Raw genomic sequence first — 16,854 nt, 5'->3', positions numbered from 1 at the left:
AGTGTGGTTGAGAGTAGCCAAGAAAGCCTCCTAATAGCTGTGTTATATTTTATGTAGTGGACATAGCTGAAAAATTATATGTAAATCAAATAACATTTAAGCCATTATTTCGAATAGAGATATAATAGTGTTCAAACACAAATACTAATAGATTCTTCCTAAAGCAAACAATATCTAGATATCTGAATTTGTATACATTTTGATTTGGTTGGAAGTGAAGTATAACTTTAACAAACTGCCAGTAATTCCTAGAAATAACCCATGGTAATCCCAATGCTAACCCCATGGTAACTCCATTATTAACCCATGGGCTATTTGAACTTTTTGAGGTTTAAATTGTTAGTTGAAAGTGGAAATCATTTAAACAAACCACTTAAAATATGATGTATCTGAACATGTTATATATAGGTACACACACACACACACAAACTTATATGCACACAATGACTGTTAGTGAAAAAGGGAGGTCACGAATTTAAAGGAGAGTTAGGAGCAGTATAAGAGAGTGTTTGGAGGAGGAGAGGGAAGGGAGAAATGTAATCCAACCATAATCTCAAGATCTTATGTAAAAATCATATATATATGAAAATGTTTGGGGATTGTGAGTTCATTCAGAAGATAATTGGTGACCGGCTGAGGCTCTGAGGATAAGGCTTTTATTTTATTATGCTTTATTATTTTTACATTGCTTTAAAAGTCCTTGTGTGTACCATACAGTGGTAAGACAAGTCTCTGTGTTAATGTTCTGGGTTTAGAAAACATTGAAGATTTCCCTGTAAGTTTCACTTCTGTATCAGCAGTGTGAGGAGTGTAGAGGGCATAGACACCAATGACTCGTCTGAGATCTATTTTTAAAGCAATTGAACTTTACGGCTACATCAGATTCTTCTCTGTTTGCCAAAGAAATAATAAACTGCCAAGAATCTCCTGAATGACAATGTCCCCCTAGAATTTTAAAATAGTCCTTGATTTTGTTAAATGTGTGTTTCTTGAATGAATAATTATATAAAGCACCATTTAATTTGTAATCTTTTTAAGTTTATTTTATGTATATGTATGTTTTGCCTGCATATATGTCTGTGCACCACATGTGTTTCTGGTATTTGTGGAGGTTAGAAGAGGGCATAGAATTCCCTGGGACTGGAGTTAAAGATTTTTGTGAGCCATCAAATAGGTGCTGGGATGGATTGCTAATAAAATGTGATTCTAAGACTTTAGAATTTTACGCAAATGTTTCTAATATTAAATTTTAAATAAGAAAGAATTAGAAAATAAAACCAGTCATCCATAATCTTAACACATCTAATACATTTTCTTTCTGTCTCTCATATGTGTGTACATATATATGTCTTATGTGCATATATATATATGTATTTAAATCCTTACAGCATGAATTCAACCATAGCATGAATATAAAGCATGCATGCTTTCAGTATGAATTGAATTTTTGTTCTGTTTTTCATGTAATAGTCTTTCTAATAAATATTTTAATAATTTTATGTTAAGTGTGTATAACCATGAGTTAACCTACAAAACATCTATTATTGCACATTCAGGCTGCTTCTCATTTTCGCCATCATTAAAAATATTATAAAAAATAAAAAAATAGGTGCTAGGAACCAAATCTGGGTCCTCTGGAAGAGGACCAATGCCTTTAAACTCTGAGCTACCTCTCTAGCCCCTAATAAGCACTATTTTAATGATGTTCAAAAGTCACATAAAACTTTAACAGAATGTTTTACCAAAATACTTTAGTATTCTAATAACTTTTCTCTAGTTTTGAACACACAAAGCCTCCCATTTTCTCCGGTAATTATGTTTATAATATTTTTAATCTTGTTGAGGTCAGACAAAAATTGTTTCAGGAAAAACAATTCTACTTAAGCTACACAAGTGTTTTACTTTGGCAAACAGAAGTAAAAATACTTTCACATTTGAACTCCTAGGAATTATTTATAGTGGTATTTGGAACAGTACCATAAATTTCCAATTATTTTTTTATGGTGCTGGGCTAGAACACAGGACCTTGGGGATCCTAGAGAAACACGCTAGCATTGAGTCACACCCCGTGCTAATATAAAACTTTCAAAAGACATTATTTAAGTGCTGACAAAAAATTAAGAAAAATGCAAATGTATAAACAGATGTATTGTGTTTGCTGATTGCAAGACAATATTATTAAATGTACGTATTATTCAAAGTGCTCTGAGATTTAGAGTAATCTCTATCAAAACAACAATGGCATTTTCCATAGAAATAGGGAGAACAATGCTACAGTTCATGTGGACTCACAAAAGACTCAGAGCACCACAAAGAATCTTACAAAGAACAAAGTGAAGGCATGACACTTCCTCACTCCAACACAGATTACAACATTTTAGTAATTAGACGGCATGGCATAAGCATAAAGACAGACATATGGACTAAATGAACAGGATAGAGGTTCAAGAAATAAATCCATAAATCATGGGTATCAGGAAGCATCAACTCTCTTCCTCAAAGCTATGAAAACTCGATGCCCACATGTAAAAGAATGAAAGTAGGCCTTTGTCTTATACCATATAAAAGATTTCAAAAGGCATAAAGACTTAACAATTATGATTTCAAGCTCTACCCTACCCACCAAAGGGAGCATTAGAACACTTTCTGATACTGGTCTTGGCGTTGATTTTATGGCTATGACATCAAAAGTATAGAAAAATGAAAATAGACAAGCAAGATTATGCGTAATAAATGATTCTATTCTATACAGCAATGCACCGCAGTCTCCACATTAACCTCATCCACCGCGCTTTCCAGGCTGACAGCAGCCCTAGCCTGTGAGTAGCAAGATTAATATTTTGAAGGTTTGGTACTTCTGTTCAGCAGCAACAAACAAAACAAACAAACAATCAAACAAACAAACAAACAAACAGCAAAACAAAAACCAGTATTAGGTTTCCTAGAAAGACTTATGATTTCTCCAGGCATAAGCTTTAGATAAGGTTTACAGTACTGCGTATGGATTTAGACCTTAGAACCAACCAGCAAGTGTTCGGTTTCCCCCAAATGTCATTCCAGTGTACAGGCGTATCTTTCCTGGCAGGTCGGTACTGTAGCAAGCAGGGTGTAGACCCTTGACGAGCCTCCATTTCCTTGCTCCCCACAAGACTTCCCAGCACCTTGCATCCCAGTGACAACACACTAGCAGGGTGCAAGTTTCCAGCTCTGTCTTGCAAACAACAAATATGCTATCCTCTGTGAGAGGGATTTGTCATTCAGTCCTGGAGGAATTCATGAGCAAAGGTGTTGTCTGTCTTGGGAGGACTCTTGGACCAGTAACACATGGGGAAGAATCCCATGTTGGGGATTTTTGTTTAATAACTCAACGCTTCTGGGAATAGCATTATCTATCCATGCAGGGTAGCTCCATTCAAATCTCTCTGGAAATTATATTTTAAGTTACCTTTCAAAGATAATGTTTCCAAATGGCTTTATAGATTTCTTCTAAGTCTGGATTAGCCCCTTCTCTGCATATTTGGCAACCTGGCATTACTTTGTCTACTCTCACCTCACTCGTGCTCTGTTCCCATTCCCCCTTCAAGGCCTCTTCCCCAAGCAACCTCCCATGACCCCTTTCTAGCTTCTCAGTCTCCACAGACATTCCAAGTCAAACACACAAATCTAGAATTTGAAGCTAAGATCTGCATATGAGCGAGCATGCAATGTTTGTCTGTCTGGGTCTGGGTCACCTTACCCAACATAATATTTTCCAGATCCATTCATTTTCCTGCCAATCCCATGATTTCGATTCTCTGTGCAACTGAAAAGAGTTCCATATGCATCACAGTTTCATTAACCATCCACCAGTTAACGGACATCTAGGCTGATTCCACTTCCTGGCTATGTAACCCGAGCAGCAGTAAACGTGGTTGTGTAACAATCTCAGTGCTGGTATATAAACTTTTTTGAGTATATGTTGATGTATGCTAGAGTTGGGTCATGCAATAGTTCTATTTGTATCTTAAATATAGTTCCGTTTTTACCTCCGCACTGATTTACACTCCCACCATCAGGGAGTCAACTGTTCTTCATTCCCTGCATCCTCACCAGCCATTATTGGACATTCGTTTTTGTGATACGATGTAATTTTGTTGTGACTGGGGGTGACACAGGGTCTCAGAGTAATATTAATTTGCATTTTCTCAATGGCTAAGAATGCCAACCACTTTAAAATAGCATTTATAACCCATTTGGATTTCTTCTTTTCAGGACTCCCAGACCACTCTTTCACTGAACTGTTTCCTGGGTGTTCAATTTCTTGAGTTCTGTGTAAACCCTAGATACTAATTTTCCATGAGACTTACAGCCAGGAAAGTTTCTTCCATTCTGTTGGCACCTCTTCTATGAGGCCTCTTCTAGGTGACCCAAGTCTAGTTATTTAGAAAGTCTAAGCCCATGTCTGCATATTGATGCATTTCCTCTGCCTTTTCATTTGGCACTTTCATAGCTTCAAGTTTCATACTAAGTGTCACGGTCCATTTAGCGTTTATTTTTGTGCAGGGCAATAGACAGGAGTATAGTTCTGGCCTCCATGTTGCTGTGTAGTCTCCGAAGCACTGTTTGTTGAAGATGCCATCTTTCGTCGCTGTGTAGCTTTTGAGATGCTTCATTTTGATAGTCTTGGAAAAGCTCATATTTCAAAATGAAATTTATAGTATCCATAGATGTAATAATCATCAAGGTAGAAAGTTTGTAGGCTGGGGATTCTCCATAGTTAATGGGAGTGCTGGGGATGATGTGTAGCACACATTTTAGTGTGTTACATAAAGTGTTACTAAAATTATTTAGTCAAGAGCAACTTTTTAAAAAAGTAAAGGATAAAAGCAATTCTCACACAATTTCTGGGAACAGCACCTCTCCTAGCTTACTCTGTGTTACCAACATCGTACTGGTGTAATGAGAAGTGAATAGATAAATATTGATTAGTAAGAAAACTGAGCATGGTCTCAGGTATCTTAGCATAGGGGCTCTAATTTGATTTGACAAAAAGAATAATAGCCTGATATAAATATAGCTATTGTATTATAGGACAAATTATGAATATATATTGTTTTCATTGTAAGAAGTAGGAATGCCAAGTTTAATTCAAGCACATACAAATTGTTTCATTTAAACTTTGAAAGATAAAGTTTGTTATTAATACATTTATAAAGATGCATTGATTTTTAATAGTGATAAATGGATCATATATAGATCACTATCAATGTATTTTATTTTTAGTAAAAAGCTCAGAAATGTAAAGCCTCTAGAAAAGATTATATAACACATGAGTGTTATTTTAAAAGATTTCTTCCATATTGGTTTGGAAAATTCATGCATAGGACAAGGAGAATGGTTTTTGTATTCATTGGCAAGTAAATAGTGTTTACCCTTTTTATTACATACTAAGACATTACTGAAGTGGACATTTCTGATTTTTGTGGAGACTCACCGGTGTTGTGCGATGTTTTTCTGGAAAATGTTTTATGAGAAGATGTTTTTGCTGAAGCAGACATATGGGAGGATGTTTTGCTGAGAACAGACACGTGGTGTTTTTCTGGAAGCAACCTGGGAAGTGGACATGTGATGTTTGCTAGGGTCGATGCTTGAAAGGACATGTGATGTTTGGAAAGGGTATAAATATAACCCAACGGACAGTGGATGATGCTGTGTGGTATTGGTTTGCCTTACAATTCTTTGCTGGTCATTGTTGGGATTTGCTCACACTGGCTTTCACTGATGATGCTGTGGTTCACCTTGCCATTATTTGCTGGCCATTGTTTGTCTTGACTTCATTGAGAGAAACACACTAAAGAACACTGATAGTGTTCCAGTGGCTTCTCGCTGCTTCACGGATTTGAGCTGATTAGCAGAGCCTTGGCTGTCTTTTCTGGATCAAATTTCTGTTGCCGATACATGAATGGAATTTGCAAGTGGATCGAGCTACTGACTGCTGATATCTTGACAATGCAGATTGGATTTGTTCTGAAAAAAACTATTTCTGAACAGATCCACATCCTCCTTTGCCCGACTGATCTTTCATTTTCACTACCTCTGGTGAGTGGTGGGCTAAAAGGGAGGCTAAAGCATTTAAGTACCTTATTAAAAGTAGGTTTTCAAAAATCTAAGCCTACACGAAACCTTATTCTTATAGTAATGTAGTTACTATAATTTAGCAAGTTTTCAGAATAAAATAATAAATAAAATCAGTTTTTATTTTTATATATTGGTAATGAACATTTAGTCACCCATTCAATTCTTTCTCCCACAGAGCACAGGGAATGGAACGTGAGACCCTGTGTCCAGTTAACTAGAACTTTCTAGCTACTATTCCATTTTCCACGGCATGTATAACTTTCCTTTTCTCTTTTGTGTATAGTTTGGTGTATTTTTATTCATTCAGCATACTAAAATTGTTAATGGTCATTGTTATTTTTAACGGTGACATCAGCTCAAACTTGGTCAGTGGGAGTCCCTCCCTGTTTCCCTTGGTACTGTGGACAGGACCAAAGATTCTCACAGTGTCGTCTTACTTTCTCGCTCCAGAGTGGGATTATTCTTTCCTCCCAGGTCCCTGGTTGGTGATTTGATAAACATGAATACCAGAATGACCATAACCTCTGGGCCACCAAATTTTAATGTTTTAAATTAAGTAATTACTTTATTTACATTCATATAGTTACTGTAAGAGTATGTTTATATTTATAACTTTAATGCCAGCTGGCCTATTATTTTCCCTTTAAATTTATCAGATTTATTTTTTGGAACATTTCTCCTTATTCAATAGGTTGAAAGTTGCATAATTTACTTCTGTCTTTTGCTCATCAGCCTACAACTTATGACATATGTCTCTTTTAGATACCATGATCAAGACAACCCTTTAAAAGAAAGCATTTAATTGGGGTATTACAGTGTCAGAGGATTAGTTGATGATCATCATGGTGCAAAGCAGACAGGCATAGCACTGGAATAGTAGCTGAGAGCTTTACATCCTAATCTGCAGGTAACAGAAATATATCTATGTTTATCTATCTATCTATCTATCTATCTATCTATCTATCTATCTATCTATCTATCTATCTATCTATTATCTATCTATCTATCTATCTATCTATCTATCTATCTATCTATCTATCTATCACCTATCTGTCTATCTACCTACCTACCTAGATGGGCGTTGAGACTTTTTTCTACTTTTCAGCCAAGCTCAGTGTGACACATAAATCTCCGGCTTCCTGCAGATCAAGATGCAGTACCCTCAGCTCCGTCTCCAGCGCCATGTCTACCTGCCTGCTTCCCACCATGACGACAATGGACTAAACCTCTGAAACTATAAGTCAGCCCCAATTAAAAGTTTTCTTTATAAGAGTTCCCTTTGTCATGGTGTCTCTTCCCAGTAATGGAAACCCTATGACATGAAAAGAGGAGCAATGACTATGGATGGGCAAGTATCTATATAGTAGGATGAAGAGTTCTCTGGACATGAGGAAGAGTGGTCTAACTGGAGCCTGTGGTTGATCAGTTTGTAGATTTTTGAAGAATCACCATGCTGATGCCTACAGTGGCTTTACACGTTTCTGCTCTCACCAGCAGTGAATAAATGTTCCGTTTAGATCGTATTCATGCCAGCATCTGCTGTTATTTTGTTCTTTTACTTTATCTTAGCCATTCTGACTAGGATCAGATGAAATCTCAGACTAATTTTAATTTTCATTTCCCTTAGAACTAAAGATTCTAAACATTTCAGAAATGTTTCTTAGTCATTTGTGTTTTGCCCTTTAATAACTGTTTGGTTTTACACCCCATTTTCTCCCTTGGGTTGTTTGTTTTCTTATTTCAGGTCATCTTAGGTCTTCTTATTCATTCTAGACATTTACCTGACTAACATCTGTTAGATGTATAACTAGTAAAATTTCCCTTGTGTTCTGTAGGCTGCCTCTTGACTTTAGTGATGGTGTTGTTTGTTGTACAGCTCCATGAGTTTCCATTAATTAACTCATTATTGATCAATTCGCCTTAATGCATATGCTATTAATCTTCTGGTCAGAAAGTCACTTTCTGTTCCAATGGGGTCAAGCACAGATCCTATTTTCTCCTTTAATAGATTAAGAGTTTCAGGTCTTGTGCTAAGGTCCTTGATCCATTGAGAGGAAAGGATTTAGTTTCCTCCGTCTATGTGTGGTTATCCAGTTTGATCAAAACCATTGTTAAACATACTTATTTCCCTTCTTGTGTACATTTCTGACCTGTTTGCCCAAAACCAAGTGGCTGTAGGAGTTTGGCTTGTATGTGGATTTTTACATTATATTCTATTGATTAATGTGTCTGTTTTTATGCTGTTTTTCATTACTTAGCTCTGTAGTGTAACTTGAAATCTGGGGATGTGAAGGCAGAGTGCAGGAGGGAATATGGAAATGAATAAGTAACACCAAAAACATCCAAGAAAGTTATTTGGAAAGCTACTAATGTAAGAACTTCCAGTAATTATTTTCTTTTTCCTTTTTTCCTTTTCTTTTTCTTTCTTTCTTTTTTCTTTTTCTTTTTCATTTTTTTCCTTTTTTGTAAACTTGACACAGCTAGAGTGTCAAGGGAAAGAGGGAATCTCAACTGAGAAAAGATCTCCAAAAAATTGAACTGTAAGCAAATCTATAGGATATTTTTTGATTAATGATTGATGTGGAAAGGCACAGTCCAGTGTGAGCAATTTCACTCTTGGTCATGTGGTCCTTAGTTCTACAAAGCAGCATGCTGGGCAAGCCATGGGGAATATTCCTCCATGGCCTCTGCTATAATTCTTGACTCCAGGTTTTTGTCAGGCTTGAGTTTCTGCTTTGACCTCCTGTAGTGATAGGCTGTGAGTAGGACATGTAAGCCAAATAAATCCTCTCTTCATGTTGTTTTTGGCCATGGTGTTTTATCGTAGCCATAAAAGACTTTAAATGTTGATTTTTTTCTATTAGGGTGGCAGTGCCCCTACTAGACACCACAAGCTATTATATAAAGAATGGGTTACTTTCTCTAGAGTTGCTAGTCAGTGGGGTTCTATGGACCCAGTGTTAGCATTATTGGTTATCCTTTAGGACTTAATGGTAAAACCATAGTTCTGGAGACACCATTTACTTAAATCAGAGTACATAGAGATATCAATATTGTACTGACCTGAAAACCTCATTCCTATTGGCTAGCTTTCATGGGGTTGAAAAGTGCTATTTAATTGGTGGTAAACTCAGCTACAGCAATACCTGGTTCGGCGAGATGTACCCACTGGTGCAATATTGGCACAAATACTTTCAGATTGGTTCATTCCACAGGATGAAACCCATATTTGGCATCAATATTGAGGCCTACTACATGTAGATGGACAGGTCATAGGCCCTAAAGGAGAACCCATTACTTTACTCTGCTAAGTCATCATAGTATTAAATGAATTCCTAACAACTTATTATACCCATAAATTACTGTATTTCTCAATCCTTAACAGAGAAGCTTCTATGGCAGTAGGTAATGATTAACACAGGTACCCACAACTGAACTGGTCATAGTATAAAGAATAAAAAAAAATACCCCACAGAATTCCCACCCTTAAATAGAATATCTATATCACAACCCCTCGTCAAAGGCTCAGTGATCATAGCAGTGCAGTCAGCTGAGGAGTTGTAAGAGCCAGAGGTCGTGAATGAGTACCAGAAACAGCAAGAAAAGTTCACACATGGATAGGAATTGTGACAGTGTGCACGTGGTCTGTCCAAACTCAAGCCAGACTCATCCAAGCATGGACAGGGCAGGTGGTCATGAAGTCTCATTCCTAGCTGAGGGACTGATTTCCTAGGAAAGGGAAATTTAGTTTTGTTTTTTTTTCAACAGTGTATCTCCTGCCAGCCTGAGAAATGATGCCTCAGTAGTTAAAAGAGACAGCTGCTCTGGAAGCCAATCCAGTTTGATCCACAGCACTCCCATGGTGGCTCACAACCAATTGTAGCACAAGGTCAGGGTATTTGATGCCCTCTTCTGGTCTCCATGAATACCAGGCATGCATGACTGTACAAACATATACTACTTGTACACTTAAAATAAAACAACAATATAGTTTTTTGAAAGTATATCTCCTGGTAATTCAGTCATATCCAGTGGAAGGTTAAACATGTGAAAATATATAGGCTGTATAAATCAGACCTTATGGGTTTTAAAAAAATGAAGAGACAAAGTTGTTGGGGTTAGGGAAGAAGGGTGGCTCTGGAAGGAGTTGAGTAAGTGAGATGGATATAATTAAAACATTGTATGAAATTCTCAAAACTAATAACATAAATTATATCTTTGATAAATACAAAATTATATATATACATATATATATGTGTATATATATAAAATCAGAAAACACTCTTGAAATAAAGTCAGGCATTGGAGCATATACCTGTAACCTCAAATTCAGAAGCCAGAGTGAGAGATAATCTGGGCTTTATAGCAGATCAAGTTTCAGAATATCCTGCACTACAGAGGAAAACCACAGATCACCAAAATCAAGGCAAAAAAAGTTAACTAAACAAAAGGATGGCTCACAGAATTGGAAGATACTATAAATTGTATGTCTGATAAGGGTCTAATATCCAGGATGTATAAGACCCTGAAGTCTATATTTACATAATTTTTAAGAACCCGAAGTCTTAAAATTCAATAAAAGGTACAAAAATCTCAGCTGAAAAATAAAGTTCTTGACAGACATTTCTCCCAAGGAGTTATACAAAACCAACCAACCAACCAACCAACCAGTCAGCCAGCCAATCAACAAACCAACCAACCAACCAACCAACCAACCAACCAACCAACAAACTAATCAAGCAACCAACAAACTAACCAACCAACCAACCAACCAACCAACCAACCAACCAACCAACCAGTCAGCCAGCCAATCAACCAACCAACCAACCAACCAACTAACCAACCAACCAACCAACCAGTCAGCCAGCCAATCAACCAAACAACCAACCAACCAACCAACCAGTCAGCCAGCCAATCAACCAAACAACCAACCAACCAACCAACCAACCAGTCAGCCAGCCAATCAACCAAACAACCAACCAACCATTCAGCCATCCAATCAACAAAAAACAAAAGAACAAAAGAACAAAACCACAAAACAAAACAAACTAAAACCCCAACAAACAAACAAACAAACAAAACCTGCCATGAACAACAGCAAAATTCTCCATTGAGATGTGCTTCACTTCTTTGGATGACTATAACAATCATATGTTAATTAGGATATGGTGAGATCGACATCCTCTTATACAGATGTTAGGAGTACAGACTAATTCAGGCTATTTTGGAAAGCTTTAAAATATAGAATTATTGGAAATTCTTTTATTATTCAGAATTGTTTTGACTATCCTTGTGGTTTTTGTTTCTCATTTGAAGTTGAGAATTGTTCTGTCAAGGTCTGTAAAGAACTGTGTTGGAATTTTGTTGGGAATTGCATTGAATCTGTAGATTGCTTTTGGTAAGATGGCCATTTTCACTATGTTAGTCCTACCTTTCTTTGAGCATGTGAGATCTTTCCATCTTCTGATATCTTTCTCAATTTCTTTCTTCAGAGACTGAAGTTCTTGTCATACAGATCTTTCACTTGCTTGGTTAGATTTACACCAATATATTTTATATTATTTATGGCTATTGTAAAATGTTTTTTCCCTTAATTTCTTTCTTAGCACATTTATCATTTGTATAAAGGACAGCTCCTGATTTTTTTGAATTAATTTTGTATCAGGTACTTTGCTGAAATTGTTTATCAGATGTAGAAATTCTCTGGTAGAATTTTGGGGGTCACTTATGCATACTATCATCTGTAAATAGTGATACCTTGACTTCTTCTTTGCCAATTTGAGTCCTCTTGAACTCCCTTTGTTGTCTTACTGCTCTAGCTAGAACTTTAAGTACTATATTGAATAGATATGGAGAGAGTGAGCAAACCTGTGTTTTCCCTGATTTTAGTGGGATTGCTTTAAGTTTCTCTTCATTGCTGCTTTGTTTGGCTTCAGTGGGAAAGGATGCACATAGCCCCACAGAGACTTGATGTGCTAGGGTGGGGAGATATCTAGATACAGTCTCCACCTCTCAGAGGAGAAGGGTATGGAGTGGGTGGGGGGAAGAATTGTGGGAGAGCGTGACTAGGAGAGCAGCAGTGAGTGGGATGTAAAGTGGATAAATAAAAATAAACAAAATGTAAAAATTAAAAATAAAATATAATAAAAATTCGTTGATTTAAAAAAAGTATATAGAGTTACCAAATGGCACAGTTGGTACACATCTAGCTATGTAATTGAGAAAATAGAAAAACTGTTCATGCAAAATTATCCATACCAATATTAATAACAAAAGATAAAAGAAAATATAGCTAAGATTTGCCATTCAACAAGTAGAATGTACTAGATCACTACGGTGGAATAATATTGGGCTACATAATAAAGAATACATCATACTATAGCATACCTGAATCTTCTTTTGGTGTGGGAAGAATATTTTAATTTTTGCTAGTGAAGATATTTGGACAATATTGTGCATGTTCTATTCATTAAACTTCATATTTTAAATACATGACTATGGCATATTGTATACATTAAACTTTACATTTTAAATTGATGAATATGGTATATAGATATTTCAATAACATTATAAGATTATGACAGTATCCAAATATTTTGATATAAAAATGTCTCAAGATCTTAACTTCCTTGAGAACTTTACTACTTACCTGACTTTTGCATTAAAAAATAATGCCCTAGCTTTATTAAAATATTATTCTGAAACGCCCTCTTTGACACTTGGTTTCTTGTGTTTAAATGTTGCTATTTCCATTTTCCCAGTAGGTAGAAATAACCCCATGATATCTAACATTATAACTATAATTATGATGGTTATTATTGAACTTATTAAATATGCTAAATGATATCATTGAAACTCTGATCCATATTACAACATATTGCTTCTATATGCTTAGTCAGATAGAGGCAAAGTCTCTCTAGTGACAACAGGCAGGAACTCTTTAGAGTGGGTTCAACCTTCTGATTGCCTTGTGGCCTAAGTCTTACTAGATTTACCTTAGAGTCCTGCTGCTCTAAAAGCATTTGTGACCAGCATTTTTTCTTTTTATGGCTGAAAGTTTAAAACAAATCTGACCCTGAAAACAGCTTTTAGAGTTAAGTGGTCCCTCTGTTCAACAAACAAGATGTACCAAGCATTAAATGTCCAAAATCAGGGTGATGTTGACCAGCCATTTGTTCTCTTCCTGGTAAGTTAACTGCCAATGTTCTTGTTTAAGGCTTAGGACAGTTAATAATGATCTTAATCTCAAGATATACCCTGGCTCTGAGATCATTTTGCACAAATAAATTTTTAGCTTACAAGCTATTGGCAAGAAAGTCCCCTACCTGCTTTATTCCTTCTAATGAGAAAGTCAGATCCAACACAGAAAGTTTCATTTAAACAGCATAGATGCAGTTTGCAGTTAAAATTAATGAATGCTTTAGATGTTACTGTCTTTCTGTGGGAAATGATCAAAACATGCAGAACAAACAAAGAATGACCAGGAATTGGTAATGTTTCTCTCAGTATGAGAAGTCATGTCCATATTATCTAAATTGATATACAAGCACAGAAGAGAAAAACAAATTACTCAGGAAATAAAGTGCTCGTACTGAAGGAACAGATAGGAATAGATGATAACTTAAAAGGGATATACATCCTATTTTTCTCTAATGTAACTTGCAAATCCTGTATGAAATGTAGTATATTTATTTTGACCTTTCCCTATAGCAGTGGTCTTCTGTAAGAGTTTATACAAGTCAACCTGATACACACATATGGCCAAAGCTTCACTGAACTATGAAGAACTTGCAGCCACTTTTGGTTTTCTCCTTCCTGCTTTGCGTTGTTTCTGGTGGAGCCTTCTACTTGTTCTGAGGAAGGTCTGACTTGAAAACCACCTAAAATGCTCTCACAAGACAGAACGTGGCCCTGTCCTGACATGTCTTCACTTAGTGTATGGAAGTTAGAAACAATATTAGATGCAAGGTTTACAGTAAAGCTATAAGTCTGATAATAAATATATCAGTGGGGTATCATACCTGTCTAATGGTTCACACATCAGTCATTAGAATGTAGTAGGGGCTTGAAGACTATTTTGGAAGAAGAAGGCCTGATTTTTTTTTCCTTTTCTTTTTTTCGGAGCTGGGGACCAAACCCAGGGCCTTGCGCTTGCTAGGCAAGCGCTCTACCGCTGAGCTAAATCCCCAACCCCAGAAGGCCTGATTTCTATTCCAAATCATTACTAAACATGAGTGTGGGCTTTCCCTCTGTTGAATCTGACTTTGTGCATCTCTGTTTCATTAGATCCCCTTATGTCACATTAAATAAAGTACTTTAGAGATCATTTAGTTTTCTGCTCTACAGATTATCCATACTTTATACTCGATGCACAGAAATTAGAAATTTAGGAGTTTTTTTTAAATATCTCTATAGTGTGAGGAAAGAAAAAGTAGATGGAACTCCTAGTTTCACATGTACTTAAGAAAAATTTTACACATTAAAATGTGTTTTATGTATAAACAACTTTGATACATTTTGTTTGATGAAAAAAATCAAACGGAAAAAATCCTGTGGATGCATGTATCCTCTAGTTATATTCTGAAATAGTCACTGTGCATAATTGGCTTTGCATATATTGTAAATATAAGCTATAATTGGTCTAAGTTCAAGAGAATGTTCTTTATGACATATTCCTATGTAATGGTGGAACTAGAAAATAACCACTTTTGAACTTTGAATGAAGCAATTTATCTACAAAGTTGATAATAAAGCCACCACTGGAAACTTTTACGGGGTCATTTGTAATAGAGATATTGAGCTCTTAAGAACTGATCAGTTTTAGAATGACCCATTTAGTGGGTCATTCACGTAGCTGTAACTTCTGTAGCATCACTTCCCGACTTATCAATACTTATCCTAAATCTTATGACATCTTTACATTTCTAAATTGTAGGAATGAGATAAATTCAAAGTGGAGAACTTTTATAGGATTTATATACTTTTATAGGATTTATTTTTAATCATTAAAAATCAAAAATATGAAGGCATAATATATAACTTATAAAGTCAAATGTGGCTAATGGAATTATTTTTGTTCAGACTCTGATAGGAAGAAATATTTAAAATACAGTTCAAAGACAATCATTGTAATCTAATGACAAATTTAAAATTTAACAGTTTCTAATTATTTTCTTTGAAACTATATGAATTGAATCTAGGCATGCACAAAATGATAAGCACACTTTCAAGCAATGAACTACATACTTAGCCTCATTTCAATGATTTTCTATTTATTTATAAAATTATTAAATATTAATGAATAAAATATTTTGTTTGAACAGCTTCTGATTTGAAAGTTTGAAACTCACTCCTCTGGCTCCTCTATTTAATCCCCAAGGATACTATTACCAACTTTAGGATGAAAACTGTAAGAAAAGAAGCCTCAGATATTTTAGTAACTACATGAAATTAAGTGAAGGAAAAGTGTTCGTCACGATTAAATGAACTTAAAAAAGCCATCGTGACCACACATCAGTCATGAACATAATTTGAAACATGATTTGAGTAAAACTGGTGATAGAGGAAACTTAAATACAATGAATACTGTAACATATTCACAGCGTGTTTACTTTATTGGGCTGTAATAGTGACATTATAGATTTGGTTTTTCTTTGTTTTTTGGTTTTTTGGGTTTTTTTGTTTGTTTTTGTTTGCAAATTTTTTCATTATGTTTTCTGTATTTGGATCATGCATATTTATAAACATAAACATTTACATACTTATAAGTGAAAGCAAATAGAAAAACATAAACAAAGAAAATGAGAAAAGTTTAAAGTTCTAGATTGCCATGACACTGTATTTAATTCTTTTTTTTCATATATTTTATTCTAGAAAAATCTATTACGTTATATTTTGTAACTAACTCAATATTTTAGGAACAGAGATGCCTGTCACTGGTATTTCAAAATAAAAAAAGTACAATATTGTGAGCACTACTTTGACATACTTTCATTCGTAACTCATCCTAAAGAGATTTTTTTCTTTAATTTGTATGTGGTCTGAGCTTTTTCCTCTATTTTTCCTTTCATTCACAACATTTTTATCCTACCCCATCCGTGTTTGCCTTGACTGTAGAAATACTGCCTGTTTACATGGCAAGAACAAAAATCACAGACAGAAGTGGAAAGCAAGTATATTTGAAGAAGGAAATGTGAAGCATCTTGTTAGCAGATGCCCCTGTCATCACCTATGTTATTTTTTTCCTTTTTTAATGGATATATTTTTTATTTATTTATATTTCAAATGTTATCTCCTTTCCAGGTTTCCTGTCTATAAACACTGTATCCTATCCCTTCTCCCCCTTATTCTATGAGGGTGTTCCCCAACGTATCCACTCACCCACTGGGGGAGTCTAGCCTTGGTAGGATCAAGGGCTTCTCCTCCCATTGGTACCCAACAAGGCCATCCTTTGCTACACATACAGCTGGAGCCATGGGTCTGTCCATGTGTATCTTTTGGGAGGTTTAGTCCCTGGGAACTCTGGTTGGTTGGTATTGTTGTTCTTATACGGTTGCAAACCCCTTCAGCTCCTTTAATCCTTTCTCTAACTCCTTCAATGGGGAATCTGTTCTTAGTTCAATAGTTGGCTGCAAGCTTCTTTCTGCCTCTGTATTTGTCATACTTTAGTAGAGTCTCTCAGGAGACAGCTATATCAGGCCTTTGTCAGCATGCACTTCTTGGCATCAGCAATATTGT

At 35.7% G+C, this 16,854-nt stretch overlaps 1 long non-coding RNA gene across 1 annotated transcript in view; it reads left to right on the top strand.

Moving 5' to 3' along the window:
• Window positions 1–16,854, top strand: part of LOC134485600 (uncharacterized) — a 54,420-nt gene that overhangs the window by 20,041 nt on the left and 17,525 nt on the right. The window lies entirely within an intron of this gene.

This window comes from Rattus norvegicus, chromosome 2 (assembly GCF_036323735.1).
Source record: "Rattus norvegicus strain BN/NHsdMcwi chromosome 2, GRCr8, whole genome shotgun sequence".
NCBI lineage: Eukaryota > Metazoa > Chordata > Mammalia > Rodentia > Muridae > Rattus > Rattus norvegicus.
Note: the sequence above shows the minus strand (reverse complement) of the source record. Positions and strands in the feature narration are given on the sequence as shown.